This window comes from Fukomys damarensis, unplaced genomic scaffold (assembly GCF_012274545.1).
Source record: "Fukomys damarensis isolate Sample0158 unplaced genomic scaffold, DMR_v1.0_HiC HiC_scaffold_35, whole genome shotgun sequence".
Classification (NCBI taxonomy): domain Eukaryota; kingdom Metazoa; phylum Chordata; class Mammalia; order Rodentia; family Bathyergidae; genus Fukomys; species Fukomys damarensis.
In genome coordinates, this window is record NW_022900947.1 from 27,392,246 (window position 1) to 27,406,839 (window position 14,594).

Consider the following 14,594-nt stretch of genomic DNA (forward strand, 5'->3'; position numbering starts at 1 on the left):
TTCCATAATTTAGCTATTGTGAATTATCTTGCTATAACATAAATATGTATGTATCATTGTTATAGGATGACTTTCCCTCTTTCAGAAAGATAACCAAAAGAAATATAGCAGGGTCCAGTAGAATTTCTATTTTTAGTTTTTTGAGGAACCTCCTTACTGATTTTCATAGATACTTTACTAGTTTACATTCCTATCAACAATGTAGAAGAGTTCCTTTTTCCCAACAATTACACCATCATTTGCTGTTATTTCAGTCCTTGGTGATAGCTATTCTTATTGGAATAAGATGAACTCTTAAAAGAGTGCTTTCTTGGAATTCATATCCAAAAGTGTGTTGTTTAGTTCAATGTAGAATTTTCCCTCTCATTGAAAAATATGAAGAAAAAATGTTGGACTAATTTTTCTCTCTCTCTTTTTACTCGTTCCTCACTGTTTTGGGGGATTTGAGGAATTGGATTTCTTTAAATTATTTATTTTTCCTCTTTAATTTTTAAATGTTTTTTCTTTCTTATTTGTTCTTTTCCTTTACTTTGATCTGATTCTATTAATTTCCTTAGTAAGAACTGTTATTTCGTTTTTTCTGTCCTCCTCATCTTGCATTTCAGATTTTTCTTTCATTCTCCATTTACCCACCCCTTCTATCTTTACTAATATAACCATTAAGTGTTATTAATATTTAGATAGTTGATGCTGCATTCTTTCTGTTGAATTCTTTCCTATTGTTAGCGAAGGTATATTTGTCATGTACTGTAGATACTTACTGTATGTCAATATTCGGTTTTTCCCAGTGTTTATACTCTAATAATGATCTCTTTTCTGTGCTTAGAGGTGATACATTCTTCTGGTAGTTTTACTAATTCATGTTTTGCATTTAAGTCTTTAATCCATTTTGCATGGACTTTTGCATTGGGTATGAGATAGAATTATTCTTCATGTAAATATCCAGTTGTTCCAACACCATTATTGAGAAATAATCCTCTTTCTATTGTGTGTTTTTGGCAAGTCTGTGGAAAGAAAAGTGATTATAAATGTGTGCATTTATTCTGGGGATTTCTATTTTATTCCATTGATCTATGTGTTTGTTTTAATGCCAGTACTATGCTGTTTTGGTTAGCACAGTTTTGTAGTATGTTTTGAAATCAAGGAGTGTAATGAATCTTTGTTTCTGTTTGTTTGTTTGTTTGCTTTTACTTGGGATTGATTTTGTTTTTACATTTTTTCGTTCAGTATTATTTTCACTTCTTTCTTAATATTTGGACACACCTAGCTTTCTAAACCCTTTCTGATTCTGTGTCTGAGGATTTTACTACAAACCAAGGTTCCCCTTTCTTTATATTAAAGAGATTATTTTTTCATTTATCCTAAATATGCACAATAGTGATTTCTTCCAGTTATTATTTTTCAATGGTTTTAAGAAGTTTTTTTTTTTCTTGGTACCAGGGATTGAACTCAGGACCTTGCACTTCTGAGGTAGGCAGCAGCAGCACTGAGCTAAATCCCCAGCACTTAAGTATTTTTGCAACATACAACCCTTAATTTCTGAAGATATACTCATATAAATACTTAATCTGTTTTAAATATTTTTGCCTCCTTGTTTGTAAATCCAGTTCTGACAGATGACTTCCTCTAAGATTTGAAGATATTTCCCACCACACCTTCACTCTAGAAGTTTAGTAGTTTTCAGTTCAAATTAATGTATAATAAGTGAAGGGAATAAGATCTTATAATACATGTATACTACACCAGGCACTGTAACACAACTGTTAATTTTTTTTTTTTTATCTCCCCAGGACCAGGAAGCAAGCTTTATCATCATTATCTGCTTTTTAGTCAAGGAAAAAATCAAAAGATTATCTCATCTAAGAATTTATCACCAGTAAACAAAAGAGATGGGATTCAAACCCAGATAAGTAGAGTCAAAGCCTGTGTCTTTGCAGTTAAACTGTGATGCTGTCGAGAGATCTTTTAAAGTTTTGACTGTACGGACTTCTTTTCTGAGGTCAGATTTTTGGAGGAAGATGTTGTACCCTATTTTCAGGTACACCCAATACTATCTCCTGGATTCTTCTGTTGCACTTTGTTTTTACTGGTGTTAGAATACCATTGACACTTGGCTTTGCATTCTGACTATGGAGAAGCTCTTTAATTACGATTTGTGTTCCTGAAGTACCTGTCCTAGGGCCTTAGGTAAAAGTTTGTTTTATTAAGGTGGAATACTTGTATTCATCAAGCTGTCTCCTTTTGCCTTTTGTAAGAAGTTGCTTTGAATGTTTTATTAGCTCTATCACCACAATGTCTGGTTAGTAGTTTTTTTCCAGGTTACCATAAAAACAATAGCAGAAGAGAATATTCAGTCAATTCAATTACTGACTAAAAAGTGATAGCATTATGGAAAAATGTATTTTGAAATATATTTGTACAATCTAGCTATCCATCAAAAGATAAATGGATAAAAACTGGTATATACACAATAGAGTATTATTCCACAAAAAAGAATAACAAAATCTTGTCATTTGCAGTAAAATAGAACTGGAGACTATCATGTTAAACAAAATAAACCAGTCTCAGAATGTTAAATACTCTGTTTTCTCTCTCTTATCTGGGCCATCTAAAAATGAATCCATCCATCAATCCATCAATAAAGGAGAGACATCAGGAAACTAGAAGGTAAAATTTTAGAGATGGGAAAGGATGACAGAGGAGGAGAGAATAAAGGAAGAAAATGTAATAGGAAGGAAGTTAACTAAATATATTATATGCATGTACCAATACACCAGAACAAATCTTATTATTCTGTATTATTAATATTCACCAATTAAAATAAATAAATGAATTATAGCTTTAAAATCATTACTTAATATGAAGATACAGGTAAACATAAATTTTCACACAAAATTAGTATTTCAAAAATTCATTTAGGTACTAGAGATCACAGTATTTCATTGACACTAACATGACTTTTTTTTTTTTTTTGTCATGCTGAGAATTAAATCCAAGGCTTTGACTAAGCTATATCCCCAGCCCTTTTTCATTTTTATTTTGAGACAGGGTCTCTTTAAATTGTTAAGTTGCTCAGGTTAGGCTCAAACTTGCTATCCCCTCCTGCCTTAGACTTCTAGCATTTTGAGATTATAAATGTATGTAACCATGCATGGCTAATTTTATACTCTACTACTTCTGAAATGGGGATTTATCTTAAAATGAATTACTGTTTCCTAGGTAGCAGTGGCATTATAAATATCTCTGCCTATATGCTCATGAATTTGACCTTGGATGTTTATATTTTCATCATTTCAGTTATTTGCATTGACAGAGAGAGAGGGAGAGAGATAGCTTAATTATCATTTAAATATATTTTAGAGGATTGTAGTAGTTTTCTGCAAAAGACAAGGAGGTAAAGTATTATGATACAGTGGACCTCGAGTTACAGCTGGCCTGACATAGGAACAACTTGGGTTAATTAGGTTAATGGAAGATTCATCTTCCTCATGTTATCTATATAGCATGTATCCAGGCAAACATCCAGGTCTCATCTGTACTGACTTACCACCAACTTGGGTTACAACCAGCTCTTGGGAACCAATCAAGTTTGTAAGTCAAGGGTCCATTGCATTTGATAAACATTTGTGTCTAAAAAAGCAATATTTGTTTATATAATAAATTAAAAATGATTACTAAGTACTATGCCATAGTTTAGGACACAGTCATTTTTTTTCTCAGTAGTATAGAAGTTACATAGAAACCATAAAAAGATTGCACTTTTGAATTGTTAATATCCTCTAATTTCTGCTGTTGCTAACCTAAAAAAATCTAAATTTATTGTTGTATGGAAAGAAACCCTTAAAGAAAAATCAATGCTAAGAGAAATTCCAGAAAAACTAACTATCATTTGATGAATTTGCAAGTGAAAAGCACTCACTGGATGTAGAAAGTATTGCTTCCACGTGATTGTGTTGCTTCTACCCATGTATTTCTTCAGTTGAGTTTAATAAACACAAAACAACTATGTGTTGTAACTTGAAAATTCTTTGTAGCTCCATTTTTTCCTTTTGCTAAAAATGCTACACATATAACTGATAATTAATTTTGAAAACTCCTGAAACCCAGAAAAATACAGGAGGGACTTACAAAAGCAAAAGATACGGAAATAGTAACATAAAAGCAACAGCTACAAATAGATTCCTTATAAATCAATGAAATAAAACTATTGAAATGCATTTGAACATGCAGAAATCACTGACATCATTGTCGGAGTTAAATGGACTATAGAAATGATTGATAAAACCTCATGTGTTAAAACAACTGTTGTGATAACAAAGGTCACCAAAGAATTGCTTATGGGTACGCTGATGCCAGGTAGACCACAGGTTGTTTCAGACCACATAGAATTCAGCAATTTTTATTTGGGCTCTGAAATTTTGATTTTAGATGAAAAGAATGGGGGTTTTAGTTTCTCTTTAAAAATCAGAGGGTCTGAGTTACCCATGTAGCACATATCTGTATTCCCAGCCCTTGAAAATGTGAGACAGGAGTATCATGAGCTGGAGACTCATGATAGAGCTTCATGAAGCTGGAGGCTCATGTAGCCTATGCTATGTAATGAGACCCTTTCTCAAAAGCAGATATAAAAATAACTTTAAAAATAGAAGAGCTGATAGTACTGAACCTACATTCACACAAAGCAAGTCTAAATGGATTGGAAAACTGGCTGGCTTTTTTTGAACAGGATATATACTCTTTAGTTTGCTGTAGTCTCTTCAAACTCTTTTTCTCCTCAACTTATGGTTCAGGAGTTGTGGAGGTCGTAACTAGGGATGTTACCTGAAATTATGATCAGTACAAGACAAGCTTGCCTTGAGGCAAGCTTATGGATTTCTGAAACAGAAATAGAGAACCCAGACAATAATTTAACACCCACAATATGAAAACCATTTTACCAGCAGAAAGAGCAGCAGTAGCCTCATCATAATAGCTACTCAAGAAGCTATTGAGTTCTTAAAATAATTTGAATAACATGTTAAAAACTTTACAGCTGTTATCACTCAGCTAATTTTTATAGATACTTTAAGATGTGATGAGCCCGTCACAAAGGTAAACAAAGTGGATCTGCTTCACTATTTTCCTAGAGCTTAGTACAGTACGATAGCAGAGGTAGATACTACCCAAATAATTACACTGATTTTAATTTATAAATGTGTGACATATATTGTGTATAAATATATATGTATAATATATATACACTAGGTATATAGGGTATATATTTAAAACATATGACATATATTCCATAGTATATACATACCTATGTTTTTATTTATATTTTTACAATATGTATATGCATAATTATGTTTAAACCACATTAATTTGCTGATACTTATCACTAACCTCAAAAATTATTGTTTATGGCTTAAATTAATATGTTTTAATTGGGAACAGAGAAAATACTTTTCCCCTACTCACAGTCTTCTGTTCATAATCAGCGAGTTTGTAGTCCTCCAGGTCACTCTTTGCCCTGCCACACCTCGGGTCACATGTTCTACCCTGTGATCATGAAGCACCCTATTCCTGCAGTATATCCTGAAGGAGATACTGGCCACTTGTCACCTGCTTCTTCGTCCCCATTTTCCCTTTCTATGGGCTGCCACCCAGAACCCCGTGTTGTTCTTCCTAGCTGTAAGACCTATGGGAAGTTGAAATCTTTCCCTGGCTTCCAGAGCATAATATATTGTCTAAAGCCATACAAGTAATATTTAAATCCTCATGTATCAGATTCTTGTCTGCCTTTCCATTCATTTGAAACCAAGTACCACAGCATTCATATTGCTAAAAACAAACAATATTCTATGCTAGAGAAATGTAAGGAAAAGGAATGCTTTTGATTGGTGAATCAGAAAAGTCTTTTTTTAAACAAGTGACATTTAAACTGAGAAGGCTGTCTGGGAGTGGGCTGTGTGTGCGCTGCCTGCATGGGGGAGAGCAAAGATTTGTTCCAGGCAAAGAAAAGTGTTCGTAAAAACCTCAGAAATAGTAAAAGGCAGGATCCATGGAGGAACTTAAAAAAGGTCTTTCAGCCACATGGTGAATAACATAGCAGAGAACAAGTTGAAGCTAGAAAGGTTGCCGCAACATGTAGGGTCTTACAGGCCATGTCTAGGATTTGAGATTTTATGAGAAGGGCAATGGCAAATTATTAAAGGAATTTAAGAGGAAAGTGAATCATTAATTTTACTTCCTTATTTTATATAGTCTTTAAAAACCTTTGAGAGAAAACAGTGTTATGCTCACAATTCGGCTGAATAAGAATAGATGTAGAGGTGTTAAACTATAAATATGTTAGTTACTGATGTAAATGATTCCAGGGCCCATCCACTTAACCAGAAAACCACTATCTAATATATAGAAATCTGTGGCATGTGTGCATTTATAGACTGCTGTTTACAGATAACATATGTGAGCAATTTACTGATTTTTGAGGTTCATACTGTACCACCATGTATTTGTAATTTATTACCTCCTTGGACAATCTAGTGCATGTGCCTTTTCAGGTCCTATAATAAAATTTTAATAAGCTAGGGGAGAATTTTTAAATGACAATTGCCTCTTCTGTGTTATGTAAACAAATTCAATAACTGTACCCAAACTAAGTAATTAAAAATATACCAAAGGAATGGGAAGAAAGGATAAAAATGTCTTCTACTCTATGTAAACTTTTGGTATATCTCAGAGTAAAGATGTCAACCAAGTCACTTTCTTTGTGCCTAAGAGTGTTGTAAATGAACCCATGGTAAGTTCTCCCTCGCTGACTTCCTGTAAGGCTTGTATATGGGTTAGGAGTACCTTGTGTGCCAGCCGCGTCAATTGCCCTTACTTTGAAAAACAAAGGTTTGGCTGGGGATTTAGCTCAGTGGTTCTGGCGACTGCCTTGCAAGTGCAAGGACCTGAGTTTGATACCCAGTACCAAAAAAACACCAAGGGTTCGTGTGTATTGGTTCCCTGACTAAAAAGCTAGTGTTCTCAGTTTCTTTAAAATATATTTTTAGAGAAGATTCCTATCTGCCATTTGATCGTGTTTCTATGTGTGAAATATGGCATGCTATCTCAGTCCTGCAGAGCAGCAGGTGCAGACCTTCAAAGACCTCAGTCACAAGTCTGCATTTCCTTCACTCCACATGGCTTCCGTAACATCCTGTGTAATGGTTTTGTATTTTTTCCTGTGGAAACTCTTATACCTACACTATTGCAACTTCAATCTGGTTTAGCAATCAAAAAACATGCTGTCTTCCCAGTAGAATTTGCAAGTGTTTTATGAAAACTGTGGTAGGCATGCCTGATTGAACTCTTCTTTCTTTGACTCATAAAGGAACTACTGCTCATGCATTCATTCAGCAATGAATGCTTGGCTTTTTCATTGCAGTTTCTAGGACACTAAAAAAGGAGATTTTTTGTTTCATTCATCGCCAGAAAAAACAAGAAAATAAAACAGCACTGGAATCTTTTCCCTGTCTTTATGCTCTGGGTATAGACAATTTTTACTGAAGCAATACACTTAAAAATAAAAAAGATACCAGTTTCATTCAGTAGAGCATCTTTACATAGTGAAAATACGCTTCACAGTAAAAAGCAGAACATTTCAACAATCATCAAATGAGTAAATGTTTTATTGAAACAGTAGAATTCAATAGAGAACCACTAAATATAAAAAAATTTAGTCTTTGTTCCCTTTTCACTTTGAAGCTGTGCTTTTCAACTTACTCTTCTTCTGTCCCTGAATGGAATATAGGGTACAACTAAATTTTCTGATTCGTGTCAGTGGCCAGAACAATCTAATTTACATGAGAGAGAAGCCTAGTCCGATCTAAGACACAGACTACCTGTAGTTTGTTTCATTCAGGATCAAAGCCTACTGTCCTTCGTGGACATCTTGCCCCACAAACCTGCTTTCTCTGAAACCTGCCTTGGGAGTGGTGAGTGGAAAGGAGAAGGCTAAGCATCTTCCTCTCACATGCTCACATCCTCCCCCCTTCTCTAGCTGCTCAGGCAGATCCCTCATAGGTCAGGTAAAGGGAAGAAGAGATTGAGAGGAAGGGCTGTCTCTAAAGCGGTGTGTATAGGCATATTTTTTCTTTGCTCATTATCTTCTCCACTCATTCACCCCTAACCCACACCCTAAACCTTGCTGTGTTCTGCTGGCTGTTTCTGAGATGCAGGGAATCGTTCCTCAGGCAGTGGCTTTCGACAAGCCTCTTGGGCCCTTTTTACCTTTAATAAACAAAGTGTCTCCAGAGGCCCACATGAAACTTTCCTCATACTCTGTACCCTCTAGCCAAGTTCAGGGTACCCAGCTGGCATTCACCTCAGGTGAATGAGCTGTTGTCCTAGCTTCTTCAAAGCTGAACCTCAAACCGGCCTTCTAATATGACTAAGAACAAAAGATGAGACCCTTTGGCCAGGTATATCATATTATGGACATGAATTAGAAAAAGTGACACTACATCAACAGAAATGAAGTCTCAATATTGCAGAAGTATGTGCATTTATGTGCTTGTGGTTATATTTATTAAACAGTACCTTTATAAGCCCTGAGTTTGCATTTATTAAATACAACCCACATGCAGGTCCAGTATGCAAATTATTTCTCTTAATCTTCACAGCAAGTGTATGAATTAAATAGATTCTGTTATTGGCATCATTTTATATATGAGAGCACTTGAAGGCATAAAAGTTTAACTATCCAAGGCCACCTACTTTGTAAGAGGCAGAGCTAGAATTCAAGCTTATATCATTGTCGGATGTGAACGTGGAGGCTGAGCTCACTGTAATCATTACATCAGTGAATCTCCCTGTGGGAAGGAATGTTATTAGTTTAAGTGGTGAGTGGAGCTAGGCTATTAAAGTGGATTTTTTTACATCTGTAGCCAAGGTTTGGCCAGATAACAGACTTTAACAGAAGCTTTCATCTTTGTGTTTGATAGAAATCTTTCACCTAATGAGGTATATCCTGGGTACAGGCCTGTACACGAATATAAGCTTATTAAACTAAAATAAGGACAAGGCCTAGATTCAAAATATTCCTTGCACTTCCTCACATATCTTTTCATGTATCCTATCAATAGCAGTCACCAAAGTCTTAATTCAACTTTGTGTTGATGGTGAATGAAATTTATAGTTTCGTTGTGATTTCTAAGAGCCCAGCTATGCATTTTGAATTCAAATTCATGGCCAGGCATGGTTGTGCACACCTGTAGTCCTAATACACTGGGAAACTGAAGGGGAATTGTAGGTTCCAGCCCAGTCTTGGTAATTTAGCAATTTAGCAAGACCCTATCTCAAAATTAAAAAAAAAAATTTTTTTAAATGAGGCTGGAGATATACTTAGCTGAAAGCTTTTAGGTTCAATCCCCAGTTCTGAGAAGAAAAAGAAAGAAAGAAAGCCAAGTTTGCCTCTTCTCTTTAAAAAAGTACAATTTGTTAGATCCTGGTACTGGGAAAAAAAATACAATTTACATGTCTTTGTGACATCTTCTTCTTTTTAAATTGTAGAACAAATTTTCTTTGAATTGCTAAATTGCTCAGGCTGAGTTGGAACTTGTGATCCTCCTGCCTCACCCTCTCGGGGTGCTAGGATTACCAAACTGTACCACCTTGTCTAGCTTTTTTGTGACATCTGATTATTGAAAGTAACTTGTAACATTTCATGAGGAAAAAATGGATTCAATTACATTCCTAGACAGGTTATCTACAAGCCATATTAGTACTGTGTTATGATAACTTTAAAACAAATAAATTTACTAAACAGGCAAAGTAGTCTGTCAAAACCTTGAACAAATTAAAATTCTTGGCTCTCAGGACTACAGAAATCTTGGAGGCAAAATTTAATGGGGAAATAATCAGAATTGAGCCTAACGTTAGTCCTTGGGAATGGTCATTATTTTAATGCATAGTGTCCAAACAGTTTCAAGGAGCTAAAGATATATCCAGAAGAAAGCATTTGACTATGGTTCAATGTGATGGGTTAGTTATGTCAACAGAAATCCTTAAGGCTCTCCAGTGACTGCTTCAGCCAGTCATAAAATTAGCATTTCCAAAGCAAACTATAATTAGGTGTATGATTGCTTTAGGGAAAAAAGAGCTACTTGTTCAAATAAGCCTGGAAAATACTGCAATCAATATGCTCCAAAGAATGAATGACATATACTTGCCATATTAAAGTCTTCAAAGGATTCTTTCAGGGAGAAAAAAACCTGTTTAATCTTACTTAATTTAATTTAGCATTTCCTAGATTTATCTCATCAGGAAATCAAACTTTTAACTTATGAACTACACCTTTTTAAAATGCTGATTCTATATAATTAGGAAAACAAATTTTCCACAGGCAGTACTTATAGAAGCTTATTGAACATTATTTTGCAGCAAAGGGATGGAGACTGTTTCAACACATGAGTTAGAAGGAAATAATCTGTGAAAATATCCCCAATTTTTGGATCTTCTAGACATCTTTTCAAGGCCTATAACATCGAGGTAAAGAGAGTTCAATCCTCCCTACAGGCCTGGGTTGGTTAATCCACCACTTCACAGAAAGGAAGCAAGTTATGCAGTACCTAAGGATAAAGCAATTTTTTATTCAATATTTTATTATTAATCAAATCTGCTCACAGTCCCCAAACAATTAAGGTCATGAGGTTCGATACCACAGGAAATTTAAATTTAGATCATTTGTAAGTGCATGGTAACAAAGGCCAGTTTAAGCCCTAACATAATTCATTGACAAATGTAACTTCCAAAGAAATAAAGAGAAAAAAATCTACATTAAGAGCAATCTTTTCCACAATCCATGATGATAGAACACATCAGAATGTTTCTATGGAAATTTCTATTAAAAGCAATTTTCTCTTAAAAAAATTAGGACATTCTCTAGAACCATTGGAATTAACAAAAAATATCATAATATTAGAAGTAAAGGATGCAGTGTTTAAAGACCAATGTTTTCCCATATTTTGCTTAGTTTAAATCATGAAGACTGTGAATTTACCATTTTGAAATAATTTAATTGAAAATAATTCTGTTTTTCTACAGCTTCTACCTGCACAGAATTCTAATTTAATTTTCTATGTTTTCATTTCCTTTCTTTTATTTTTTACATTTTCAGCTATTCCCCCAGATACTCACTTTTATTGGGAAGAAAACTCCAAATATTTTAACGTTTTAAAAATTTTTATCATTTATTAGTATGTGTTTACAGTATATAATGATTCCTCATGGGAAATCACACCTTTTCTTATAACTTCTATGGACTCACAAGTACAATTTCAAAAAATTTGGGCATCTGGTTTCCTAGTTCATATGCACATAGCAATACACTTCAAAAATATAAATGGAGTTTAAAAATTTCTAAATGTTGTACAGCTTGAGAAAAACTTTTTTTTCATTAAGTTTATTGGTACTTTTCAGGTATATAGTACAGTTGCATTCATCATTGGGATCTTGTTCTTTTACATGATGTATCTTTGTTCTTATTTTTTTCCCCATACCTCTGCCCTTCCTTTACCCACTCTACCCTTCCCTATTTACAGAGACTTTGCTTCCATTTTTTCCTTTTCCTATATTTTTTACTTTCCCTTCTTTCCTTTCCCCTACCATTCCCACCTCTACTCCTTTAGCCCTGGGGAAAACTTTGAATCCTAAAAGTTATGGAACATGGTAACTTTGTTTTTTTTGTAATAGTCATCTCACCTTGAAATATAGGCCTTTTAATTATTTGATTTATAAATGTCAGGGCACATCTGGAGGAACTATACTAATAGTTCTGAAAATGTTCTGTATCAAAAGATGTCTTTCTGGGCCAGGGATTTAGCTCAGTGGCACAGCACCTGCCTTGCAGGAGCAAGGTCCTGAGTAACCCTGGAACAAAAAAAAAAAAAAAAAAAAAAGGAAAGAAGGTCTTTGTTCAGATGAAATCTTCAAAGGAAAATAAAAGAAAACATAAAATTGATGGTTTCATTAAAGCAGGATGGGGTATGGGTAGACTACTCTTCCTTTATGGAGTGTGGGTAATTTATAGTACTGTATCAGTCTATGAGTGACACAGATTGCTTTCAGCTCAGCCCCCTGATTCAGGCTTCCACCCTTGTTTACGATGCGTAGTAAAAATATACTCAAAAGTGAAAGTTGTTTCTTACATGTCCATAAAAATACCCAGAGTTCAACACAAATATAATATGCACAATATATCAAAGAAAGCAGTCCTGGTGAGTAAAGCGACTATCATGATGGATATTATTAGCAGCAGGCCCCTATAGAGACCGATTTTGCTGCTTATCAGCAGGAAGACCGGCCAGTAACTGCAGCATCAGCAGGAAGTCCCATCACCCTTCCTCCTTAAGTTTCACAACTTTCAAAGCCTTAGTTGTAAAGGAACTGAGAAAAAGAAAACTAAAGAGGCCCCCTCACTAGCTTATATTATGTTTCTTGAGAACAATTAATATATACCATGGGAATATAAGTACTTGGGAGACTATGACAATCTATGAATGTCTTATACAATAAATGTACAATTACTCTCAGGAAAAAAAATTCAAAACAAATAATGACAAATATATAAATATATATAATGGGAGTCACAGAATAGCAAATATATCACACAGGGTCTGGTGAGGATAGCAGAATTCCTATTGAGTGCTTCATTGAAGAGGATTTCATATCAGAAATGATAACACAGGTGTTGGAGTCCCTGAAAGCAAAAACCAGCCACCTGGTAAACCCAGAGGTACCAAGAACAGGAAACCATTACCACCAGGGTTACTGCAATAAAAGGGAATGAGTGGAGGTTACTAAAGTAGTAGCTTGGAGAACAGTCCTCATCCTCTCTGGCTGGAGTGCGCATCTCTGATGTGTGCTATGAGATTGTTCTGAAAGTGCTGAAGAGGGGGAATAAACGATCACTGTTGGAGTAAAGGTATCATAGGCAGAACAAATGAGGGAAGAGGGGGGTTCCCTGCCCTCTGTTCTCCCTTCTAGACTCCATCTATTCCGTCTATTGGGAAAAATTAAAGCACCAGGTATCGTAACCACACTATACAGAGGCATACAGGAAGGTGGATTCATGGCAGAGATATAATAGATAAATAGAGCACTAACAGAAAAGAGCTGTGTGTGACCATTATTATGTCCTGTTTTTTTATCTCCCAGGTTGGTGTGTTAGCATTGTTGCATTGGTGACATTTTTTTTCCTTCAGTTGTGTATTGTTCAAACTTTAAAGTTGAAAAGCATAAAAGAGATAAATGCCTTGTACAATTCTCTCAAAAGAAAAAAAAAACATTGATAAAACAATGGCAAAACCATTAGTTCAGAGAGATTTTTTTCAACACTCAGTTTTATAAATGGATATAATAATATTGAGTGACTTTACTGAACATTTGGAAGATAGGCTTTTTGGTAACTTTAGACACATCAGAAATTATTTAATATTAGAGGTTTGATTGATAATGCCTGCTCCTAAAATTTACTTAGACTAAAATATAATCCCCTGCTTCCTAGGACACAATAATCTGCAGTCTCAACCAGGCGCATTTGAAGGCAGTGTAGTCTATTAATTATTTATTTATCTTTGAGAAAAAATTTTGGCCCTATCCATCAAGGCATAGATTACAAAACAATGTGATACATCTTTGCTCTAGAAAATTACAATTGAGGTATATAAAACTAGAAGTGAGATACTTTGATTTCCATAACCACTAGTTAAAATTTCCTCTCATATTTGGTATTTGAAAAAAATGAATTCTGCTGTTTTAATTCAAAACATAAGTGATTAGACCTTAAAGCCAAACTGCATAGATGGTAACCCCTACACTAAGCCTAAATTGTCAGTTCACTCTGTAGATATTCCTTTAACTTATACTATATCAGTCAGAGACTAAACAGGGGTGAAAAAGGATTTGTGGTATTCAGGTTTTATACAGTTGTGGAAACAGTAGAAAAGTATGGAAGGGAGAGATAAAAGGAAGAGAAGTTTACCAACAATTGACCGGAGTTGATAAATTAGGACCATGAGGAGGCTACAGGAAGTTAACTGTTTTCGAAAGAAACCAACTGTGTAGGTACACTACCAAGTGTCTGGAGTATGACTGAGGTTACCATTGATCCTCAGGGCCAGTAGATGGGAGGAAGACCTGTGAGCTGAGCAGAGAAGAATGAAGACACCCGGAATTTACAGAGAGCCGCTCCACATGTCTGTCACCTCCTGTGACTGCCAAACAACTGTCAGAGAGTAACTTCTGCTGCATCACCTCCATTTTCCCAGCCTGCCGTACATAGGTTCTTCTTTTGGCTAATTCTTGAGGTAAGGGGACCATGTAGGTAAGGGAATTCCAAGAAATATAAATTTTAGTTTAATGAAGATGACCTAATTGTATGTCATAGACTGTCTGAACAAGAAATGGTGCTGAGCAATCTTCTGTAAAATGGGAAACAGTGTTGGGGAAGATGAAAAGGCACAAAGCATATAAAGCTTTTAACAGTGTCTGCTATAAGAAGGGCACTCAAAAAACAATTTTTACTGCTCAAGCATAGCCAATAAATAAAAACAAAAGCTTATATATAT

At 35.0% G+C, this 14,594-nt stretch overlaps 1 protein-coding gene across 1 annotated transcript in view; it reads left to right on the forward strand.

The window, feature by feature from the left end:
- The first annotated feature begins 1,809 nt into the window (after window positions 1-1,809).
- Window positions 1,810-14,594, forward strand: part of Dthd1 (death domain containing 1) — a 106,113-nt gene continuing 93,328 nt past the window's right edge. The window contains exons 1-2 of the mRNA XM_019205985.2: window positions 1,810-2,187; window positions 14,142-14,333. The gene's annotated coding sequence lies outside the window, so the exon portion shown is untranslated. The remainder of the gene's footprint in view (window positions 2,188-14,141; window positions 14,334-14,594) is intronic.